The sequence below is a fragment of the Pinus tabuliformis genome, chromosome 7, assembly GCF_031772625.1.
Source record: "Pinus tabuliformis cultivar Carrire ecotype Pingquan chromosome 7, CPIR1, whole genome shotgun sequence".
Lineage (NCBI taxonomy): Eukaryota > Viridiplantae > Streptophyta > Pinopsida > Pinales > Pinaceae > Pinus > Pinus tabuliformis.
Window position 1 is genome coordinate 651,051,028 of NC_142293.1, and position 7,333 is coordinate 651,058,360.

General features: G+C 38.2%; 1 pseudogene; it reads right to left on the reverse strand.

The window, feature by feature from the left end:
* Positions 1–1,636: 1,636 nt before the first annotated feature.
* LOC149249119 (uncharacterized) lies at positions 1,637–2,499 on the reverse strand (annotated as a pseudogene).
* Between the last annotated feature and the right edge of the window lie 4,834 nt (positions 2,500–7,333).

Sequence of the window (7,333 nt, forward strand, 5' to 3'; positions counted from 1 at the left end):
ATTCCTTTATTTAAATTTAAATTAACATTAATCTACTCTTAAACATTTATAAAAGTAAAATTCATCCAAATTCCTGCATGAATTTATATATCTATATTATTACTTTTTACCAAATAATTTATATTAAATAATTAAAAGAGTTTCAAATGTGTCTCATTATTAATGAAAGAATATAAATAGATAAAATACAAATCAAAATATCAAAGCTTCATCGAACCAAAATCTCCTTCCATGACATAATTTTTCAGTCCCCAAAATTGCCAAATCAGTTCCAATTTTCAAAGCTTGTAGATTGGTTTTAGACCAATGTCATAATCATAGGTGACCTATATGCCATGGTGAGCATCGGTGCCAACATTAGTAGTGGAGGCTTCCAAATTTTGTGAGAGTTCCTATAGATCTTGAGTGGAGTTGGACGTGGACCCTGCAATTCCCGCTTTGCTGCCTTTCCTTTCTACTGCTCCATCGGAAAATTCATGCCTACCTTATTTTCGGTTGACTCAATTCCAATTTATAGTCCACGTGCCCTAATTCGTCATCCTAGCATATTACAATAACTGTATTACTAACAAGGGCTTTTGTAGATTGCAGAGTGAGCAACCCAATACATAACAAAATCTAGCTATTGCAAAAACAAGGAGGGAAGCTCCCTCAAATATCCAAATACAATTACAAGGATTTCCAATGGTATATCTGTGAAGTCTTCTTCCCTCTATGCATTCTTCCCTTCCATGAGATGGAAATAGTTAGAGCTTGTTAAAGAATGGATGGTGAATCAGGGCCAGAAATGTGGTCCTAGAGTTGGTGTGGGGTATTGGCATCCAAAAAGTATCATCAGATAATTTACTCCATGTCCATATCATTCATTATCTATGGATTATTGAAAAACAAATGCTTTGAAAATAAATAAAAAAGCCATGTAGAAGTGGGGGCTAAATAATTGAAAAATAATTCCTCACGACGCAATGCTAATTAAAGCTTTTATTAGGTAAGTTTCTTGCAACAAGTATCTATAGAAGATAAATTAAAGGAACAGTTGAGGAAAAATAGGTATCATGAGGTAGTCTATCTAATAGAGGAGTGCATAAATTGGGGGGAAGAGGAGCATGCCATCGAGAGGCTTGCTTTTGTCCATGCACACATTGGTTTTCTATTGCTATTTGATCTAAAGTTTGAGAAAGCAATAGACCGTTTCTTGCAATCAGAAGTGATGCAACCGTTATAGGTTTTTCCATTTATAATTCCTAATCCAAATCACTAGTCACCTTTGCTATGTTTGCTTTCTCTTACGATTTTTCCTCCATGAAAAATTTTCCTTACTGTTGCAGAATGTTTCCTTATAACATCATGACATTTATCCTGCATTTTTTTAAGCATGCAGTATATTTATTGGCATGCATAATACATAGTACAAAAGGATTTACTTTGATGCACAACAAGGGATCCACAATACCAGTTTTAAATAACATTAGGAAGCAATATTTTACTTGTTTCCCTATTCGATTGTCAAATTGATTTAACATGTTCAATAACAGGAAGATGTTCAAGTTTCCATTGACATCAATTGGAAAACGTTGAATTTTAGAAAAGTGGATATCATGTTGTTCTCAATAATTTAATAATCATGTTTTCCCCTTCAATCAATGATACCTTCATGCTGTCTTCTGTGCTTTCTACTCGATTTTGATCCATCCCTTCTCTTATCTTGCTTGGAATCTTATTCATGACTCTTTTTATCAACCTTTGAAATATTCCTTTCTTCTCTTCTCTTCATTTTCCCCTCTTTCCTCTTCCTCTTCCTAACATGTTGATCATCTATTGAAGAATCATAATCATGTATATTAGATAGTTGGGTTGCTTCATCATTTTGAGAATCCATATGAGATTCATTCTCTCTTTCCTAAAGTTTTCTATTTGAAGCAAGACTCAATTCTCTCGGAAGATTTTTCATTCACAGAATGATGGGGAGCCATAAATTATGAAGTTGGAAGAATGAATACAAATTCAAATGGAAAACAACAAAAAAGCTAGAATAAATAGTGAATATGCCTCTATGGAGAAAGATAACCAAATTAAAACACATGCTAGTGAAGCACAATCATTTTATTGCAAGTGAAAATTGGAACAAGGTTGAGAAACTTGGCTGCAAATAAATAAGAAATCCATCATCCTTCTAAATAAAAGAATACAAGTGAAAACTTACCTAGAAAAGCCAAGCCCCTGTACACACTCTCCTTATGCATAATGAGGAGCCAAATCTTCTACACAACTTCTTTTATTCAGTAGCTTTTTAGCCTCTCACTTATCCAGTCGATTTCCTTGAGGTTGGCTTACACACTTTGGTGCTAAACCCAAAATCTCATGCATGGATTTCTCTTCCTCTTCTTTGACCCTCGTAATCTCTTCCTTCTTTGCCTCTTCCCTGAAATCTTGTGCCTTTTTATCCCTTGCATACCAATGAAGATCCTTTCCTATGTAGGAACAATATGAGATGAGCATTTAAGTGCTTTGGTATTGATATTGCGCAACTAGATGTTTGACTGAAAAAAGTTGATGACATTTGACGAGAACAATAGATAAAGGAAACCTTCTAATATCTATCCATCTCACAAAATACAACGTCAAGCTAACGTAGATGGAGTCAATAAAATAAAAAAAGGTGGCATAAATCATGTTGAGATTAGACTGAGTTTTCATACAAGTAAGAAAGCCTTTAAATTTTGATTTTTATACTCAAACTAAAGGTAATATGCATATAATCAAAAACTACATATTCTACTCAGGGCCAAAACAAGGATATGTATCCTTTAATGAAGGAGGGCATTGAAAAACTTTTGATGTACCTTTAAGAGTTCTTGGACTTATAGATGAAATGGACCAACTTTCATCTGAAAAAATATTGTTGTATTGAGGGGGCTTTGATCCAGGTCCAAAGTTAGTTGTACTAACCAACAAAACCCTACACTACCAGCCCTTTAAGCAAAAACACGCGTAGCGCAGGTTGCAGTCTCACCCGAAGCAGTATTGGGGGATGCTAGAACTAAGCTTCTACACCAAAGGACTATGCAATGTTTTTTTATTAAATTTAGGGCTTTATTTTGACCTTCACAAACCTTAATCCTTAAAACATGGAAATTAAAACAACTAATAATTAACAAATTTAAACTCTTTTCTAATTGCACTAAACATTCATAACATTATGTATTTAAACAAATCTACTTCTTCTATGTATCTATTAAGTACTTTTCATGATTAATTGCATTAAATAGATCAAAACATACAGTAAATTCAAAGATAAGAAAAGATACACAGATACACATATAATTCTTTAGAAAAACCTTTATTATGCTTATATCTTTTATTACAAACTCTTCCAACCCTGCACACACAGCTGCGGGGGCCCACACACTTAGTTGTGGACTTACCAAGGTCTCCGCCCACATAGATGTAGAAGCTTTCGCATTTTTCAAGTAAAAAATAGAAAATAGAGACCCAAAACTTACTTATGTATGCTCTTCACTATCTCCTTATGACTCTTCTATGACTCCTTTTTATATGATACTTCATTACAATACCATGGTCCGCGAACCATGGGTAGGTCACAAAATAGCTTAACTCTTAACAACTAAGGGGCTTTGTCCTTCATAAGCCCCTTTGACTCCTATCAACCTGCGTGCTCCGCTCCTCAAAATGTGTAGGCTTTACAGTATTAACAAAAATTATTCAAAATTTAACCCCAAGGGACCCTATCCCAATAGGTCCCCAACACAAAGTCATGACTCATCCCGAGTCACTCTGCTAGTGTTGCCTTGATATTCACCTACAGACCTCTAAATTCTATCTTCAATGCTTGAAGATATGCTTCTCCCAGCACAACGACCTGATGAACCTCCTCAAATAGTCTCTCTATAGTTGGACTTCAACTACAAGGCCCATGGTTCTCTGTGTCTGCTGCATAGCCTTCAACTTTCTCTATATCGTTTGTGTCAACTAGCTTGCCTCATCAACCCAGGATTCCCTCATTGAGGATATGATGGATGCTTTCTAACGCAGTTCATCAATATGGGTCTGGATGAAATTCCCCTCTTCGATCCTGGTGAACCTTTGCACTGGTGCTAAGGTCATCACTGTAGCCCTGATCTCGTCCAGCTACACCTATTTTTTTCTGATAGTTTCTTCAATTTTCTGCAAGTGTGGATGCTCCTGCAACAAGGTCCACATCTCAATTTTTTTCTCAAATAACTAGCTATAATCCTTGACTGCAGCTTCCAAAGTAATCATATACTCTTTAATAGTAGCCTCACAGTACTCTTTGAATTCTAGAAGAGTGGTTAACTACAACTTAAGTTGAAGCTCAGATATTTATAGTTGCAACTCAAAAAAAAAATTCCAATTTCCTCTTTTGATTCCTTCACCGCAACAACTAACTTCTAGATTTTCTCCCTGGAGGTCTCTTCTGTTGTGATCTAGAGATCCGGGAACTATTGCTACTTCCAACTCCTCACTATGCACAATGACTTCTTCTTGTTATTTGAGTGACTGTTCCTTCTCCTTGAATATTAGCTATTTGTTGGTTTTAACTTCACTGCTAACTAGTAATGTCCATTGTTACTCGACTCTGAGATCATCTGGGATGCCATGATGCAACTCATGCAATGTATGAATGGGGAGTGCCACGAGGTTAAGGCCCAAATTCTTCAAATGCAATAGGTGCGCCCTGTCCTCTAAAGTCTCAACATGCAAATACCCCTATGGTAACTGTACTGCATGGAGGTCTGGGGTGATCTCTTTTGTTGAAGCTCTTGCACTCGCTTCCTTCATGCTTGCTTGATTTAGGCTTGCTTGCCCTACACTCACTTGAATTACACCTATATGAAACTACAATTCCCTCAAGCCTTGTTGTACCTTGTCCAATGGCTAATGGTATTGGTCTTCAATGTGGCCCCAAATAGTCTTCATTGAATTGCAGACCACGTCACCGATCTTGTCTAGGTCCCCCTCTGTGAGGACGAATTGCGTCACGCTCATAGACTTGTCAGAATTTTGCTTCTTCCAGAGTCCCATGGAGCTTCACTTATGCCTCCTCTTGAGTATGAAGGGGGATTCCAAGTCTGTGCCCCCTTCCTCTTCATCCTAAGTCTCAACCTCCACGTCTATGCGCTCTTGTTCTTCGAGGTCAACGGTGGCCTACAAAGTTCCTGCTTTTTCATTTGGCACATTTTTCCCTTTTGCAAAGACCTTTTATTTTGGTGCTTCTATCTCCTTTGTAGATGCCTCTTTCTGTTGCGTATCCTTTTCTTCTTCTTCAGTTTTTTCTTTCATAGAAGCCTTCTATGCGTCTTTCTTATTATCTTTTTTTTGTTGCTGTCGTAGCTACGCCTTCTACAACCTTACTGGTGCTTGTGCCTACATCAAATGGGGTGAGCTAGTTGCTCGGCCATTTATTGGTGACCCCCATAATATCATCTTTTGTGACCAAGTAGGGAAACTTATTCCATGTGCCCATCAAATCCTTCTTTGTGCGGACAGACAAATTATGAAAATATGCCTTGAAATTAGCAATGTTAGCATACAATGCATGCAATCTTGGTGATAACCACGACTGTTGGTTTATCACCATCCTCAGCTCAAACTCAAACAAGACCTAGAATATCTTTGTCTCCATGATGCACTGATGATACTTTGTTGCCCACAGCGAGGTGAATTTCCCTGCCTCGCATAAGTTAGGATCATGCTGTAGGAATTGTCTTTCCTCTGGTGTCCTCCATGCCACTAGCACGATCAACAAAAGTAGTCACTTGTAGGGGAATGCCTTGCCGTCGTCATGGGCCTCTCGACAATCCTCCAGGCACTCATGACACAGATATTGAGCCCAAATATATTAGAATCCTTTGGTACACTACGCAGCTAGATATACTACTGGTGCTGACACTTCATCAGCACAACACTTCTTCGTGATCTTCCTGACCAATATTTGTGCAACAAACTACACAACACCATCTGATATGGAGCTAATTGAATAGTCGCGTGACTTCTTCACTAACCTAATGTCACTCTTCATTTGGTCTAACAACTTCTTCTCCTGTAATTTCCCCACAAAAGCATCAACAGGGTCTACTTCTTGATAAGGTAGCAATATTATTCGGTGAATCAGCATATGAGTAATTGGAATGGACCCTCCCAACCAAAGGTACCCATTGTGAACCAGTGTCAATAATTGACGCACACAGACAATGTCAATGGTGTTTCACTAAAATGTGGCACCCACAACATATTGAGCAACCCTTCACGCTCAACTCTAGATACCCACTTCATTCTCTCAAGCCGTGTAACATCTAACTCCTCATAGTATACTTTCTTAAAGTATTTTCTCGGTTCCAACTACAAGAAATTTGCATAATCCTCCAAGTCCCAGTCCTCCATCTCCAAATAGAGCATCTTGGCCAACAAATTGCCCTCAAAAGGTACCTCCTCTGGCAGCAATGGTTTGGAGACCTGGAACTTCATCGAATCCAAATCTTTTGTAACTTTGGCTGTGGATTTTCTAGGGGTACATAAGGTGGTATCCGAGTAATTGGCGCGACTTCATCAGTATCAATCTCTTCAATCCCCATAGTTAGTTCTTCCTCATCTAAGTCCAAGGGTTCCATTGGTTGCTTGGTTCTATCCATCTTACCCTTTTGTCTCATCTCTGTTGGATTCTTACATGGTGATTGCCGCATTGGCATTTTCTAGGGCTTGTTTTCTTCTTTTCTCCTATCGTGGAGGCAGCGGGTTTAGGCCTTAATGACTTAGGCACTGTGGTAGGTACGGGTTGGGTTGTAGTCATTATTTTCAAGAATATTTCACATTTCCAATTAGTTAAATTCACCTCCCACCCAAATCCTTGATGGGAAAACTTCTCCCTAATTTCTTTCCAATCCCCTCTAGACATGCAACAATTATCTTGGCACAAACTAGCACAAAAGGTCTTAGGAAGCAAAGTGTTCAAAATGTGGAGCGGGATGATGTATTTATAGCATATTTTGAATTGAAATCCATCCGTTCCCTCTAGATCACCATAATTAATGTGATTTTAGCAGCATATTTATAAAGATATGCTCCTTAAATGCTCTTCCCCCCCTCGCTCCCTTTAATGGATAAATCACCATCCAATCATCTACAGTGCTTCCAATGGTAACTTTTTTGCGAGGCTGCATGGTATCCACCATGCTCCTTCGTCGCAACCCTCCTCTATGCCTTTCATCCAATCATCTCACAACCCCTTTGCTTCACCAAGATGTCCTTCTGGAAGTGTAGTTTATAGTCCTGTACTTCCTTGCAACTGTCTGGA